Source organism: Heteronotia binoei, chromosome 12 (genome assembly GCF_032191835.1).
Source record: "Heteronotia binoei isolate CCM8104 ecotype False Entrance Well chromosome 12, APGP_CSIRO_Hbin_v1, whole genome shotgun sequence".
In the NCBI taxonomy this organism is placed as follows: Eukaryota; Metazoa; Chordata; class Lepidosauria; order Squamata; family Gekkonidae; genus Heteronotia; species Heteronotia binoei.
This window is the reverse complement of record NC_083234.1, coordinates 45,168,297-45,185,471: the sequence shown is the minus strand read 5'-3', so window position 1 is coordinate 45,185,471 and position 17,175 is coordinate 45,168,297.

The following is a 17,175-nucleotide window of genomic DNA, read 5'->3' as shown; positions in this document are numbered from 1 at the left end:
GGCAGGCCTGCCACCCTCCTCCACAGCGCCATGGCACTGTGCCCCACCACCTATGCAGCAAGGGAGGAAAGATGGAGGCAGGGAAGGCAGTGAGAGCAAGAAAGCCGGTGTGAGAGTGGAAAAGGTGGCAAGAAAGCTGGCACGAGAGTGGGGAAACTGGCACAAGGTGGTGCAAGAGCAAGAAAACTGGTGCGAGAGCAGGAAGGCAGCAGGAAAGTGAGAAAGGCAGTGCAAGAGCAAGAAAGGCGGCACCAGAGCAGGGAAGGCCTCTGCAAGACATGTGGAGGGTGCCCAAGTTGGTGCCCTCTCAGGGCCAGCACTCTAGACAAATGCCTAATTTGCCTAGTGGAAGTAGGGTTGCCAAGTCCGACTTAAGAAATATCTGGGGATTTTGGGGGTGGAGCCAGGGGCAAGGGTGTGACAAGCACAACTGAACTCCAAAGGGAGTGCTGGCCATCACATTTAAAGGGACCACACTCCTTTTAAATGCCTTCCCTCCATTTGGAATAAGGAAGGATAGGGGCACCTTCTGGGGCTCATAGAATTGGACCCTCCTTTTTTGAGGAGAGGCACCAAATGCTATGCTGATAATTTGGTGCCTCTACTTCAAAAAACAGGCCCTCCCATAGAACCCCAGATACCCATGGATCAATTTTCCATTATACCCTATTGGAATTGATCTCCATAGGGAATAATGGAGTGCCCAGCAAACATTTCCCTCCCCCGTTTTCTGATTACCCTTAAGCAGAGAGAGGGCCTCCAAACTGGGGGATCCCCTGCCCCCACCTTGGGATTGACATGTGTGATCTCCAGTGTGTGCACATGTAAAAGAAGTGGGTTTTTTGTCAAAACATAAGGATAATTAAAATATTATCAGAATGAAACCATAACTGTTGTTTTAGTGTTAACAATATAATATAGTGAGGTAATAGTGTCAATTTCCTCATCTTTGGGCACAAAATAACATTTTAGCATAATATTTGTAATATTACAAATAATTTATCACATTTTTCTGTCCTGTTCAAGGAACTCAGAGATACATGATTCTCCCTTTTTCTCATTTTACTGCCACAATAATCCTGTGAGATAGTTTAAGCTCAGGAAGTGAGATGCTTAGAGCCACCTAGGGAGCTTCAGGGCTGAATGAGAATATGAAAGCAGCAGGTCTCCACAGTCCTGAGCCAGCATGCTAAAAATGGCACTGTATTTGTTCGTTTAAAGAATGCAATAGCAAATTTTGTTGTTCAGTCGCACAGTCGAGTCCGACTCTTTGCAACCCCATGGACAAAGTCATGCCAGGCCCTCCTGTCTTCCACCATCCTCTGAAGTCTGCTCAAAATAGTAAATATAATTATTTTAATAACTATTTGGAGCATTATTGTTGTTGTTATCACCTCCCTGTATTTTGCTACATAATATATTTTAACAAAATAATACGAATCAGAAAACTACATTTGAAATATGCTAGTGATACAGGTGGCCACATATAAGAGAGGGCCCAATGCTCATGTGCTTTTAGTACACTATTTTTAAAAAACATTCCAAGAAATCTGGGAGTTCTTCAGTGAGAAGGGCCATGTAACGGGAGATAAGCTTCCTTGAAAAACAGATTGTCCCCCATTTCAAATGGTCCCCCTGCACTTTCAGTTCATACACAGGAATCGAGTGGGTCTAAAATGAGCCCCAGAACCGCCTGTCCTGAGGTTCTATCACAAATGTGCTGAGGTTCAGAAGATAGGGTTGCCATCTCTAGGCTGAGAAATACCTGGAGATTATGGGGATGGAGCCTGAGGAGAGTGTGGTTTGGGGAGGGGAGGGATTTCACTGGGGTACAATCCCATCGAGTCCCCCTTCCAAAGTGGCTGTTTTCTCTAGTGATCTAATCCTGTCACTTGGAGATCACTTGATATAGGAGGAGATCTCCAGAGGATGTCTGTGGGGGGAAGGGATTCCCTCCTGAAGGTAGACCTTATGAAAATCATTGCTTCAAAAGTAACACATTTCAGATGGGTACTGTCTTTGTCACATTCAAAAATGAACAAGAGCTGAGAGACTTCTTAAGGACTAAAGATTTCTGTTAGTCTTTAAGGTGCCATAAGATTTGTTTTTAAGTTTGCTTTTAACTGTTGTGTAGCTTAGTTGAGGGAATTTCTGAAGATGCGGCTTTTCTCATCCCTCCCTGGCAAGCCCCTCCCAAATGATACACAATTTAAGATATCACCAGTCTCAAAGCTAGGTTATACCAGTATACAGGGGTTGAAAAATAGGTGATGGAGCTCATCCAGGGATTGTTATGCAGTTGCACATACTATTCAATGGACAAGGTGGGAAGGAGGAGGGGGACCCTCAGAAAGGTTCAGGAGCTGTGCTCCTGTGAGCTCCTGCTGAATCCGAGGCCTGCCAGTATATAAAAAGCACTTGTACCACCATACCCCTATTTGCCTTAGTTGCAGTCACCATGTTCTGTGTGCACATAGCATTAGCTTGCCAGTAACTGAGCCAGCACATGTATTGAACATATGAACTGAATACATATAACATGTTTACACTTATGCAAGCATTCCATATAATCTGCACCACGCATTAAATCATCAAGTATAAATGGCCTCTTGGCTATAGTCTTTATTTCTGGATCAAGGAATGGGCTGTGTGTCATTGGGAAAGAGCAGGTGCAGGCATTGTTTGTAATGTGAGCTCCTCTGGTTTGGCCTCTAGAACTACAGGCAAGGCTGGTGTTATCAGCAACAAGCCTATGGCAGCAAGCCTATGATGACCAAAATAAAAGGTGCAATCAGAGTCATTTTAAGATCCCAGTGGAAATATTTTTGCACTACTGCCTGCTCCAGCTCTGCTTCTATGGCATGGCCACTCTTTTGTCAATAAATCCAGAGGGTTAGCTCTGTTGGTATGTTGCAATAAAAATAAACAAGAGCCCAGAGGCCTTGTAAAGACTAAAAAGTTTTGAGCATAAGGCTTCATGGAACTGAATTGGCTTCTTCAAATGCAGTGAGCAGCTCTTCACTAGGAAGAACTTCTTATATTATTAGTATTTTTAAAATGTATATCCTGCTTTTCTCCCTAATCAGGACCCAAAGCAGCTTATCGTTTTGTTCTTCTCTCCTCCTCCTTATTCTCACTCCAACAATCCTGCAAGGTAGTTTAGGCTGAGAAATTGTGAAAGATTAGGCTAAAAGATTGTGGCCCAGGATCACCCAATTGCTTCCATAGCAGAGTGAAGATTCAAACCTGGTTCTCCTAGGCCCTAGAATCCAACATTCTAACCACCATGCTTACCCACTCTCTTGTGTAGGAGCAGGGCTTTTTTTGAGCAGGAACACACAGGAATGCAGTTCTGGCTGGATTGGTGTCAGGGGGTGTGGCCTAATATGCAAATGATTCCTGCTGGGCTTTAAAGCCCTGTGTAAAACAATGGTGATGTGTAAAACAATGGTGATTAGGCTAGGGGTGTGTAGCCTAATATGCAAATAAGTTCCTGCTGGGGTTTTTCTATGAAAAAAGCCCTGTGTAGGAAGTATGAAAAACAACATGCGGCAGGGACAAGAGGCCATAAAATGCACAGTGTGTAGGGTGAGATGTAATTATATAAAATCTAATCAAGAAAACTACAGAGGCTATTCATTCACTAGTTTTGAAAACTACAGAGGCTATTCATTCACTAGTTTTGCTAAGCCAATTAATGACTGTCATGGTTAAGGAGCTACAGGTCTCCCCACATGTCCACACAGTACTGTTGCACCAACACTCTGAAAACACAAATAGTATTCATGGGGGGGAGTAGAAAAAGCCCAATCGGAACTTATTTGCATATTAGGCCACACCCCCTGGTGGCACAATTGTTCCGCACAGGGTTTTTTTTAAATAAAAAGCCCAGCAAGAACTCATTTGCATATTAGACCACACCCTCTAATGTCAAGCCAGCTGGAACTGCGTCCCTGTGTGCTCCTGCTCAAAAAAACCCCTGACTATTTAAGCTTAATTCTGAGCAATGAAAGTGTTAAATGGAATACACAGCTTGTGTTTTGGATGTAAAAAAACCCCCAAAAGTTAGCCACAAGGTGGCACCATACAGCAAAACTGGAGACCACGTAGACACAAATTGTTTCCTTGGACAGATCTCTTCCATTAAACAAACAAACAAAATAAAGCTCCTAGTGTGGGTAAAACAAAACAACTGCCTCCAGCAAAAATATCTGTAGAGCGCGGAATGTAAATTATGAAAGAAAGGACTGGCTATGCATGCCTTCCAAGACATAATGCTATCTCAGTCTGTGACTTCTGGCAGCCTTTCTCCTCTTGTATAGATGAGATGGATCCAAGCTCCTTTGACAATTTAGGTCTTGCTGCCCCTCACCCATCAATTGCAGGGAAACAGGAGTTGCATCATCTATTTTGGTCACTGCTGATCAGCCTGTGTGAAGGGCGAGATCAGCACCCTCCCACCAATGCTCAGGACTCTGCAGTCCCTGCAGAGCCCTGCCGGAAGGATTGTGGCAGGAGTCTTACCAGGATAATCCTATTCTGAAAAAGTTAAGAAAGGTTTTTTTTTTTTTTTAACAAGGTAGAGATTTGGAGGGAAACTGATGGATTGCTCATCTTTACCTTCCAATATATATTTCCTATTTGGAAATAAGGAGGGCTATAGGCAGAATCATTTAGGTTACATTAGAATCAGTATACAAGTACTCCATAAAGAGTCAGATAAATGCTCTATGGCAGGGGTGGTCAAATTGTGGCTCAGGAGCCACATGTGTCTTTTTCTCACACATATTGTGTGGCTCTTGAAGCCCCCACTGCCCTGTATTTGTAGACACTGTTGTCTCCAGAACTTTCTCATCAGAAGGAAAGTCAAACTTATGCTGCTTTCCCTGCACTTCTGGGAGTGTGGTCAATGCCACGTGGCCCCTTCCAGAGTCCCTGCAGACACTGATGCTTGGGGATGCTGACCAGCCTAGATAAATTAAAGGCAAATCCCTTTAACAGAGGATAACCTGTGCAATTGGACATTTGCAGTTTTTCATAGTATAGGATCACAGGGTAAATAACATCCCATTAAGCCTCTATTATTTATTTATTTTGTTGGAATTACAAATATTAAAGGGAAAAAGACTCTTTTCCAGACCTGTTGGCAACACTGCTGACCCTACAACACAATATATCCATCTACAGGTAGGACACATGAGTTAATAGTACTTACTATATGCAACAAGCCCACACATCCAAGCTAGCATGGATGCAGATCCCAAATCTTGCAGGGTATATGAAACATTCCACTGTGCATTGTGCCCCAGAAAAGAATAGATAACTCTGCACATGTTGTGAAACAAACCACACTTTCACACAAGTCACAGCTGAAGGAAGAACAGATCGATTGCTCAATGAGAGGGTAAATCTCTGTTGTGTTGCACTAAGGGATTTTGTAGAGATGAATCAGTGAAGGGCACAGCTGACCAGCTGTCACACAAGAGCTGGTCTGCATGAAGGGCCTCTCTGGCTATGCAAGCAGGGTGGAACAGCAGGGGTACTGAGAAAGAAGCAGGAAGAGAGAGTAGTCCAGGAGAAGAGAAAGCCAGAAAGAAAACCCAGGACAGCAAATGAGCAAAGAACAGTACAAATCACCAGGACCACAGAAGCGAGATGCTGAAGTTTGTAGGTTAAGATGTGAAATAACCGGTCAAATCTTTGGCTGTGCAGGCCTCCAATCCTTCCTGAACGACATAAGTGGGAGTGACACTTCCTTTATTTGTTTATGATTTCAAATTTGATGTGGCTAGATTTCACAAGCCTCGGATTAAGAGAGTCGACAAAACCAGAGTGGAGAAAATGCACTTTTTCTTTTGTGTGGGTGCTTGTGTGTGTACACAGCAGCACATCCCAAAAATGCTAATGACACAAGGCTTTGCATCCACTAAGAGCAGGTTTATGAGGCAGTTAAGAGATCCCAAGGGCATCGTGAATCCGATGCAAAACCAGCTGGTGCCCTGAAGCTGTGGCCTACCATTTATTTTAACTCTTGCTGCACTACACTGACAGATGGTGTCAAATGAAACTTCTATTTGAGGCTGGGAGTCAAGAAGCCTGCCTGGATTCTTAAGCAGATCTTCTGAAACAGTCAAGCCTTTTGCTTTGTGGTGATCAGGAACTGATCACTGCCTTCCACAGTGTATTGGATCTTAACAGAAACTGGAAGACATAATTGGCCGTTGCTCGACCTGATATCTCCATCTGCTCGCTAACAACAAATTGCTGAGGATTTCATTGTTTCTACTACTGGCTGTCTAGTTCATAATATTCTAACAAAGGCTCCGTCAGGGCCCAAACTTTGATCTTCCCTGGGGATTTCTTTATATTTGTATGATATACTGGAAGGATCACATTCCACAAGCATACATGTTATTAAAGGGGCAGTGTGGTCATTAGTGGTTAGAGAGTCAGTCTAGCATCTGGGAGACCCAGTTTAGAATCCCCACCCTGCCACAGGGTGATCCTGGGCCAGTCGCGCTTGCTCTCAGTCTAGCTGACATCCCAGTATGGTGTTGAGAGAATAAAATGGAGGGAAGTGGATGATGAAATCTGCTTTAGGTGTTCATTGGAAAGAAAATATTTATTTTAATATTTGTATCCTGCTTTGTCCCTGAAAAGACCCCAAGTGACTCACAATAAGAAGGACTTGAGCTGGTTGGAATTCCAGAGTTGATTTCTCTAAGGGTAGTGGATAGGAGCCAAAGGACACACACCTATGGACACACATAGCCATTATACCTGTAGGCTGGGCTCTTTTTTTTTTAAGAAAAAAGCCCAACAGGAACATATTTGCATATTAGGCCACTCCCCTGACATCATCATTGTTTCACACAGGGCTTTTTTGTAGAAAAAGTCCAGCAGGAACTTATTTGCATACTAGGCTACACCCCGACACCAAGCTAGCCAGAACTGCATTCCTGCTAAAAAAAAGCCCTGCCTGTAGGCATGAAGGAGACTAAAACTCAGCCAAGACAGGGTGCAGCTGGCAAGATGTCCCCCCAACAATTCCCCTTCGTTGTTCTTATAACAGGGCATGAATATCTAAATAAATGCTGTAATTTAAAGGGAAAGATGGAATCCTTAGGGCTACTATTTATCAGCAATCAGCATAATAAAACTTCATAATCAGCATAGTCCTGTTTATAATTTATTTACTTTCTCCTCCTTGGAAGCTGGATTCTCTGGCATCACATTTTTTATGAGCTCCCTCTCTTCCCCAAACCCTTTCCTACCCAGACTTCACCTCCAAACTTCCAGGAATTTCCCAACCCAGCACTGGCATAATTTCTATATATGTAATACCATTTTCTGCATTGCTCAACACATCATGTTGAATACTTACACTTTGTTTCAGATTTCTTCAATCCTAGTGCTATTACATTGTTTATTAGATTTCTCATCCTATGGATTACATTGATTTATATTGTATAATCTGCCTGGAGTCTCAGTGAAAAAGGGAGACTGTAAATTACATACATAGATAAAACTAGGAATAAGGCCTGTTGTGAGAATAAATACAACAGGCTCCAAAAAGAGGCTAAAAAAAAAAGAGCCCAACCCTAGGCAAATGCCTCAGCCTTGGGTACTCAGGGTAAATTTGTTGTGTCATCATGGCATGACAACAATCATGCAGACAGTGAAGCTCAGCATTCCTTTTGTCTGCAGTGCATTGTTGCCACCTTTTCCTGTCGCATTTGGCTTTGTAGCATTTAGCATCAGCATATGCTTGTGGTGCGATCTGTTTTTTTGGCCTGGCCTGGTTATGTTATACCATAGAGTGTGCGCCTCAAGATGGCTGTTTTCTGTAGGGGAATTGTTCTGACTTCAGCTTTCCATTTCCTCCCCCCTCCCTGCAGCCTCTACCTAGAAAAAGTGCAGTCTTTCTCCACAGTGGGGACCAAAGCAAACAGGAAGCGACCCCAGCAGGGTATAATGAGTCCACCTCCTCCCCCCACCTTTTAATCACAGTACCAAACTTGATTGTCTTTTAGTAACGGACCCAAGCTTGGTTGTCTAGCAACAGTAACTGCCTAGCGGCTCCCCCAGTGGCCCATTCCTGTTCTGGGACTGGAGGGTGGGATTGCTCTTTGAGTGACATGTGACTTAGCTAAAAGGAGGGTAGATGAGTTGTCCCCAGTATGTCCCCAATGTGGCCTAACATGCAAATAAGTTCTACCAAAAAGCCATATTATATATATATATATATATATATATATATATATATATATATATATATATATATATATATATATATATATATATATATATATATATATATATATATATATATATATATATATTTTAACATTATCAACACCACTGGAAAACCAAACCCAGCATTAGAAATCAAACCAAGATCAACACTTCATTAAAAGTCTGGATGAAAATAAATGGCTTGGCTTGGAGCCTAAATGAGAGTAAAGTAGGGACAGCTTTTGGCTCCCAAACAGCTGGGTGAGACTCAAGTGTGGAAGGCATTCTGAGTGGCGGGGTGTGTGTCTGCCACCTCTTTATGGCACACCGTACTATTGCTGGAAACCACTCTCAGCTATAAAGGAAAGGTGGTATACAAATGCCTCTAAGCAAACATAAAAATCATAAATGCTATCTGAAAAGAAAAGATGCCCCATTACTGTAAAATGCAACTTTAATCCCTTACAAGGATGATGTGTTCTCATAAAACTCTGGTAGCACTCTGGCGCATGTCACACAATGTGCTTAACATCTGAAAGCTCTTCAAGTGGCAGCCCTGCTTATCCTTCAGTTAGGGTGGGGATAGGAACAAGGCCAAGGCAGCTGCAGCCAGAAAAAGCAGTTTTCCTCATTGCTCAGGCAAGCCTGCAAACTTGACTTCAGAAATGTTTTGAGGGTTCAGGGAGTGCCACCTGATTCACTCTGGCCTATCTGGGTACAGAATCTTCCTTGGCAGACATGACTGATCTCCTTATAGTTCCCTCCTTTAGCCAAAGGTGGATGATAAGGTACAACTTGAGCCCCTCAACTCCTCTGGAGTCCTGCAGCCAGACCCAACAGATGAGACAGAGATCATCAATCTCTGTAGACCTGTAAAAGATAAACTATAGATGCAGCTTAAGTTTGGTCTGGAGTTGCAGAGGAAGAGGGCTCTGAACTCTCTGAACATCCCTCCCTTTTTGATTACAAAAACTGTGCTATCTATCCCAGGGGTGGCTCAGGAGCCACGTGTGGCTCTTTTACACATATTGTGTGGCTCTTGAAACTCCCACCACCCAGTCAACTGGCTTGGAGAAGGCATTTGTTTATTTAAATCACTTGTTTAAGCCAAGCCAAGCCAACCAGCAGCTTGGAGAAGGCATTTAAAGGTAAAGTTGCTTTTTTCCCACCTCTCCTTCCTTCCTCCATCTGTTTGCTTTCCTTCCTTCCTTGTCTTTTGGCTCCCAAACAGCTGATATTTATGTCTTGTGGCTCTCAAACATCTGATGTTTATTCTATGTGGCTCTTGCATTAAGCAAGTCTGGTCACCCCTGATCTATGCTGTTATTAACATTTTAAAAGGGGATAAAGATATCTTTCAAAAAACCATTTTTCTCTTTAAAATGGTAATACAAAGGCGGAGAGCCCAATTGGGAGTAGAGAAACTGGGGGTTGAAAAGTTACATTTTCCCTCCCCTGCATGGGTTCCAATCTGAATTGTGGCTGCATACAATTTACCTTTTGCAGATTTACAGAGAACTGTGATCTTCCCCACACCTGTTCACGTTCTGACTTGGTCTGGGGGTTTTCTTTCTACCAGGTTTGATACCATTCCAGAGGTGGGCAATAATTTATTTAGAAAACCTACCCTATCTTTTACTCCTCAAGACTCGAGGCAATGTAATATTTATGTCAGAGAAGGACTAATAATGTACTCCCTACGTGTACCAGACTGAATGGTTGTCTGGGCATAATGCAGGTTGCATTTCACTCACTGTGAAGGAAGAAATTAAGTAGTTAGTCGCCACAGTGTGTGTGTGTGTATATATATATATATGTTTCTGTGTATCACTCCTCTTCTTGCACTTTGGTAAACAATTTGAAATATTTCAAAGATACAAGCGGAGTTCATACAGGTAAAGTATTGTTTCAACCCGCTGTCTGGTTTCAGATCAATGCAGGTGCTTACTCTCAACTACAGGAAAGATAACATTTTTCATACAATACCATCCTTGCTGTAGTGCTTAAGGAGTCTAATTCCATAGCAGAACAATATAAATACGAAAAATAAATAAATAAATAAATAAATAAATAAATAAATAAATAAATAAATAAATAAATAAGGGAAAATGGAATCAAGAATGTTAATTAAAGCAGGGGAAAGACTTGCTAGGCATTTGCTCTGCCTTTCCATACTGGCTGTTTTAGTACTGGCGGCAAAGTCCATGAAGACAACAATCAGTGCAGAAAACAAGGGAATATACCTAGCACTCTTGCTCTTGGATCTGCCAGCAACCTGCCAATACCAAGAGTTTCTTCTTTGGTGTCACCCCTCTGGGAGCAGTCTGTCTGTCTGTCTGTCGGAGGAGGTCACAGAGTAAAATATTCCTTGACCCCAAAATAGCCAGGCAAACTCAGCAGTGTCTGCAAATCCCCTGTGTTGCCTGCAGTCCCCTGTGCTGCTGTCACTCTGCCGCTGAACCCAACTGCTCCGTCCTTGGAAACAGGGCAGCCAAAGAAGTCCTGGAAGGGAAAGTGTTGCTTCAGTAGCCTTCTGCCTAGTTTTCAGGGTCCAGTTGCCATTCTTCCTTCAGATGACAGCAACCACGGTGTAAATATTACATTCCTAATTTGCTGCAGGGATATCCAAAGGAATTGCCTCTGTTGCTCATCTTGTGCGTGTGTCTGGAGCAGGACTGCCAACTGCAGGTTTGGAAATTCCTGGAGATTTCAGTGTGCAGCAAGGGTGTGGTGTTTAGGGAGGGTAGGGACATCAGTAGTCCCCCACTTAGACAACTTCCTTGGAGATTTAGGGTCTCTGAGTCAGACTTCTACTGACCCAGATATATATATAAGCCCCACTTTGTCACAAAGTTACTATTTCCGGAGGCCAAGGCAAAGAAAGCCAGTGTAAGTCATATTAGCCACAGAGCGGAGAACTGGGGAAACCCCACTGCGCCACAAAGCTTGGGTGGCCTTAGGTCAGTTCAGGGCTTTCTTTGCAGCAGGAACTCATTTGCATATTAGGCCACATATACCCTGATGTAGCCAATCCTCCAAGAGCTTACAATAGGCCCTGTAATTAGAGCCTTGTAAGCCCTGGATTGGCTACATCAGAGGAGTGTGGCCTAATATGTAAAGGAGTTCCTGCTACAAAAAAGCCCTGGATCAGTTGGTCTAGCCTACCTTACAAGGCTGTTGTGATGCTAAACAAGGGATCATTTTTTTTCTCTCTATCCAATCACTTCTACAGTTTTATTTCTCAACATCTTTAAAGAATGAGTGTCATCTCATTGAACTAATCAAGTGCAAGGATGCCACGTAGCTCTTCAATTGTTTTTAAACAGTGAACATGAGCAAAGCGATTCTCTCCCACACAGTAACAATCTGTCACTTCCGCAAAATCATGCACATTGATGTCATAACACCAATAATAGCAGTCAATTTATTTCTGAGGTTTAGAGCTTAGACAGGTTTTGAGAGCCTGTTAAGGCCGCAGCACAGAGACTACCTATGCTTGCAGGTATATTCTCAGTCTGGAAAATGTCTCTACATTAAAGCCAGTCCAAACATTTGATTACCCTGCAGTGTGACTGAAGTCACATCCAGATGTCACAATAAGCCATTGTTTGATCAAATGCCAGTTAATTGTGATACCTGAATGCTGATGGCCAACAAACTGGAGTTTGCTAGCTGGAACTAAACCAGGATTTCAAACTAGGATTTGTAACTGGTTTGTTAAAAACACAGTTTCTACTAATTGTAGAAACTAATTCTACTAATTGTGGTTTGCTTAAATGCCTGAATTTATACACGTGATGTAGTGTGACTTTCTCTCAACCAACATGGCTTAAATGTAGGATTGTCAGGTCTCCCTCCCCCAGCCACTGGTAAGGATGGGGGGGGGGGGGGTAGGGTTGCCAGCTCCAGGATGGGGAACTCCTGGAGATTTGGGGGTGTTGTCTGGGGACAATGGCAGTGGGGTACAGTGCCACAGAGTTCACCCTCCAAAGTATCCATTTTCTCCAGGGGAAATTATCTTTGTAGCCTGGAGATGAGCTGTAATTCTGGGGGGTCCCCAGGTCCTACCTAGAGCCTGGTATCCCTGCGAGATTATTGGGGAGAAGGGATAGTTTAGCTGTTGAACAGTAAATAATAGCAGCAGAATCACACAGTAGAAGATGAAACTGTGCATACACAAAAAGAAGTTAATAATGTTATCAGGCAATTAAGTTCATAGCTGGCTCCCAAAAGTTAGTGAACATAGGGTTGCTGTTATTTCGAAATATTGATGCTTGACAGTTGCCAGCTCTGGGCTGGGAAATACATGGAGATTTGGGGGGTGGAGCACGAGGAAGGTGAGGTTTGGAGAGAAGAGGGAATTCAGTGGGGTATAATGGCATAGCTTCTCCCTTCCAAAGTGGCCATTTTCTCCAGGAGAACTGATAACTGTTGCTTGGAGATCAGTTGTAACCCCAGAGACCTCCAGCCACCACCTGAATGTTGTACAACCCAGTGAGCAGCACTGTATGGAGAAAAATGAAAGCCAATAGACTCCATGCAAAAATTGACTTCAACATGTTATTTAAAAATTCATCCAGTTTATCAATCCACAGTCCAATGGTATTATTTAATGGATATACAACCTTTTAAAGGAACCAGAGAGTCCAAGCACACACATAAACAAAAACTTTCATACTCTTCTTTACTGTGCAATTGGGACATTGCTGGTATCTCATTGATCAGTGGTCCCCAACCTTTTTTGAAGACAATTTTTCCAGGGGTGGTGGTGGGCGGCAATGGTTTCGGGATGATAAAATTGTGCACTTTATTTCTATTAGTTTGGTGTGGTGGTTAAGTGTGCAGACTCTTATCTGGGAGAACTGGGTTTGATTCCCCACTCCTCCACTTGCAGCTGCTGGAATGGCCTTGGGTCAGCCATAGCTCTCACAGAGTTGTCCTTGGAAGGGCAGCTTCTGGGGAGAGCTCTCTCAGTCCCACCTACTTCACAGGGTGTCTGTTGTGGAGGAAGGGAAAGGAGATTGTGAGCCAGAGACTCTGAAATTCGGAGTGGAGGGCAAGATATAAATCTTCTTATTATTACTACATTGTAATATATAATGAAATAATTATACAACTCATAGCCCAGTTGCTAACAGGACACAGACTGGTAGTGGTCCACGGCCCGGGGGTTGGGGACCCCTGCCATAGATAATTAACAAGATATATTGCAAACCATCCAATGGAAATTAATGGATATTTTCAACTCAAGCTTATAACTTCGGCTAATGAGCAAAACTGGTCTATGTAATCTTGTTTTGCTGTTCTGCTTTGTCCAAGCTTTTCAGAATGAGAATTCTGAATAGTGCAGTAGATGGTTGGTTGGGCTAGTCCCTGGAAGATCCAGGTTTGAATTCCTGCTCTGCCACATAAACCTACTGGGTGACTTTGGCCAGCCACACTTTCTTAGCCTAACTACCCTCTAGGGTTGCCAACTTCCAGGTGGCACCTGGAAGTCTCCCACCATTACAATTGATCTCCAGACTATTAAGATCAGTTCCCCTGGAAAAAATGGTTGCTTTGGAGGATGATTCTATGGCATTGTATCTTGCTGAGGTCCCTCCCCTCCCCATACCCCTCCTCCAGGTTCCACCCTCCAAATCTCCAGGTATTTTCCAAACCAGACCTGGCAGTTTGACTGCTACCCTCATAGGACTGTTGTGACAAAATGGAAGAGGGGAAGATAGTGTTCTATTAAGTCCCTGAACTGAAAATTCATAACAGGCACTTTGATAAACAGGTTTTTACAAAAGTCTTTTTAGAATTTTTATAGGCATATTTTGCATTGTAAGGGAAATTATCATGTAAAGATCATATTCAGCTTCACACATATTGGGGAGGAAAACAACATAAAATCAAGAGTTCCTTAAATACAGAACCCTTTTGCATCAGCTGCTGAAAATCATTTGCTGCTTCTGCAACAGGGCACAATATGGCATTAAACATATTTGTTCTACTTATAGTCTACATTTCTCACTGAAGCTTAGCGTGGATTACAGAATTAGAAAATAATCAATAGAATCCACACAATAAACGGTACAATAAAACTAGATTACAAAATTAGAGAACAATGAAATAAAACAAGTATAATACATCCCTTAAACAATGCAAAAGTGGAATAAAAACTGTATACATTTTTTCAGAAATTAAAACTACATCCCTGTTCCTTTGATAAAATGAGCCCTCTTGAACAATCCCATTTTACCAAACATCTCTCTCTCTCTCTCTCTCTCTTTGTACTACCCTGTTGCCTTTATAAAAACACCCCCCTGAAAAGTTCAGCTTGACACCTTTTGCAGAGCGCTAAAAGCGTGGGAGCCTTCCTGATCTCGCCAGGCAGGCCATTCCGCTAGGTCGGAGCCACCACAAAGGAGTGATTACAAGTTACTACAAGCTGCAACTATTACAAGCTGGAAAGCACTGGAATGCAGTGCATATGCACAACAATAAGCCTTAGGTGGCTGTCAAATGATATCTGTGGCTCCAGAATAAAACTGGGTACAATAAATCAGAGGTCCTGGGCACAAAGTGTGCTCCCTGGGTCTTCTCTGGAACAGAGAACAGACCTTGAACATCCTACTGCCCACAGATCTATGAAGCTGCCTTATACTCTGGTTGTTCAAGTTTAGCACAGTCTACTCTGACATCTCTCCCAAGAACTCACAAGAGGTATGTTCCAGCTCCTAGATCCCTATGGAGACCAACTCCCATAAAGTATAATGATCTGGGGGTATCTGGGGCTCTGGGAGGCTGTTTTTTTAGGTAGATGCACCAAATTCTTAGCATAGCATCTGCTGCCTCTCCTCAAAACACCCTCCAAGTTTCAAAAGGACTGGATCAGGGGGTCCAATTCTATGAGCCCCCAAAGAAGGTGCCCCTACCCTTCATTATTTCCAGTGGAGAGAAGGCATTTTAAAGGTGTGCAGTCCCTTTAAATGTGATGGTCAGAACTCCCTTTGGAGTTGAATTATGTTTGTCATAACCTTGCTCCTGGCTCCGCCCCCAAAGTCTCCTGGCTCCACCCCCAAAATCCCCAGATATTTCTTGAATTGGACTTGGGCATAGATGTGTTATTATAGGTTTTTGCCTGGGGGGGGAGGGGGAATATAAAGGGTTAAGTATTTTGTGAATATTTGACTGCACTTCTATATCGTTTTAAAAAGTTTAATTTAAAAACAAATTTTTTTTTTAAACCATGTAGTCTCTTTAAATGTGATTGCCAGAACTCCCTTCAGAGTTCAGTCATGATTGTCACATCCTTGCTCCTGGCTCTACCCCAAAAGTCTCCTGGTCCACCCCCAAAGTCCTCAGATATTTATTGAATCAGACCTGGCAACTTTAACACTAAAGGCTCCCTGCAAACAGAAAACCAGCAAATGTGTGTGCGTTTGGAGGGGAATCAACCCCCTTTTCACTGCTGTGATTTCTTTTTTGGGCGATGGAATGAATTTTATTGAATTTTCATTGTTGTTTTATAGAAAACAATTTCAATCTGATTTCAGGCCTGGTTTTGGTACCAAAATGGCTTTTTTATTTTTAATTTTATTGTCAGTCATAAACAAGAAGACATAAAATCAAATGGAGACAAAGCAACAAGACATACAAACAAACTGAGTTAACAAAGTATATAAATTAAACTCCTGGTATTATAAAGCACATCAAAAGAGTACAGAAATATAGGTTAACTTTACCCATCTATGGAAAACTAGTTCTAAGAAAAAATATATTCAAATATTTACAATAAACCTTTACATGAACAGAACATCAATAGGAGAATAAAAATTAAACCATGATCCATTGTATGGCAGAAAATCAATAAGCGGAGACCAAGTTTCTGCAAAAGTTCTATATGCAGAGTTGGAATATGATTGTTTTAATTAATCTGTTAATTTCTCCATAAACATGAAATTCCATACACTTTTAAACCAAACCAAAATGGCTTCAGTTAAGAACATAAGAGAAGCCATGTCAATCAGGCCAATGGCCCATCCAGTCCAATACTCTGTGTCACACAGTGGCCAAAACCCAGGTGCCATCAGGAGGTCCATCAGTGGGGCCAGGACACTAGAAGCCCTCTCACTGTCCCCCCTCCTCCCAGCACTAAGAATACAGAGCATCACTGCCCCAGAGTTCCATCAATACATTGTGGCTAATAGCCACTGATAGACCTCTGCTCCATATGTTTATTTATCCAATCCAGTTGCATTAGAATCTAGTTGCATTAGATTCTGGTGGGTAGCTGTGTTGGTCTGAAGCAGCAGAACAAAGCTTGAGTCCAGCGGCACCTTTAAGGCCAACAAAGTTTTATTCAAGATAAAAGCTTTCATATGTATGCACTCTTCTTGAGTATAACTTTATAGAATAAGGCTTTGTCTTAAAGGTGCCACTGGACTCAAACTTCGTTTAGTTGCATTAGTGGATGATCTTTGTTTAAAGTTGGCCAGGGGACAATCTTCTCTGTTGATACTGTCAGCTGCCTTTGTTACAGCTAAACACTTAATTCTTATCTACTGGCTTGAATATGGAGTAGTCCTTCGGTGGTTTCACTCTTTTCTCTCTGACCAGATGCAAAGAGTCTCCACTGGAGGTGCAGAATCAAGTGGGTGGAATTTATCTTGCGGCATAGCGCAGGGTTTTATTCTATTGCCGATGCTCTTTAATATATATGAGGTGGCTGAATAAGAGTGTCTGGAGTTTTGAGGTGAGGTGTCATCAATATGTAGATGAAAGCCAGCTCTATATTTCATCCTCCAAGTCTTCAGATGTATCATTCTTTGAGGTGCTTTGAGGATGCACTCAGGTGGCTAAGGATAAGGCTGAACAAATTGAGGCTGAATCCAAGCAAAATAAAAGTAATGCTGGTTGGGAAGACTGACAAAGAGGGAGTGAACCAATGTTTTC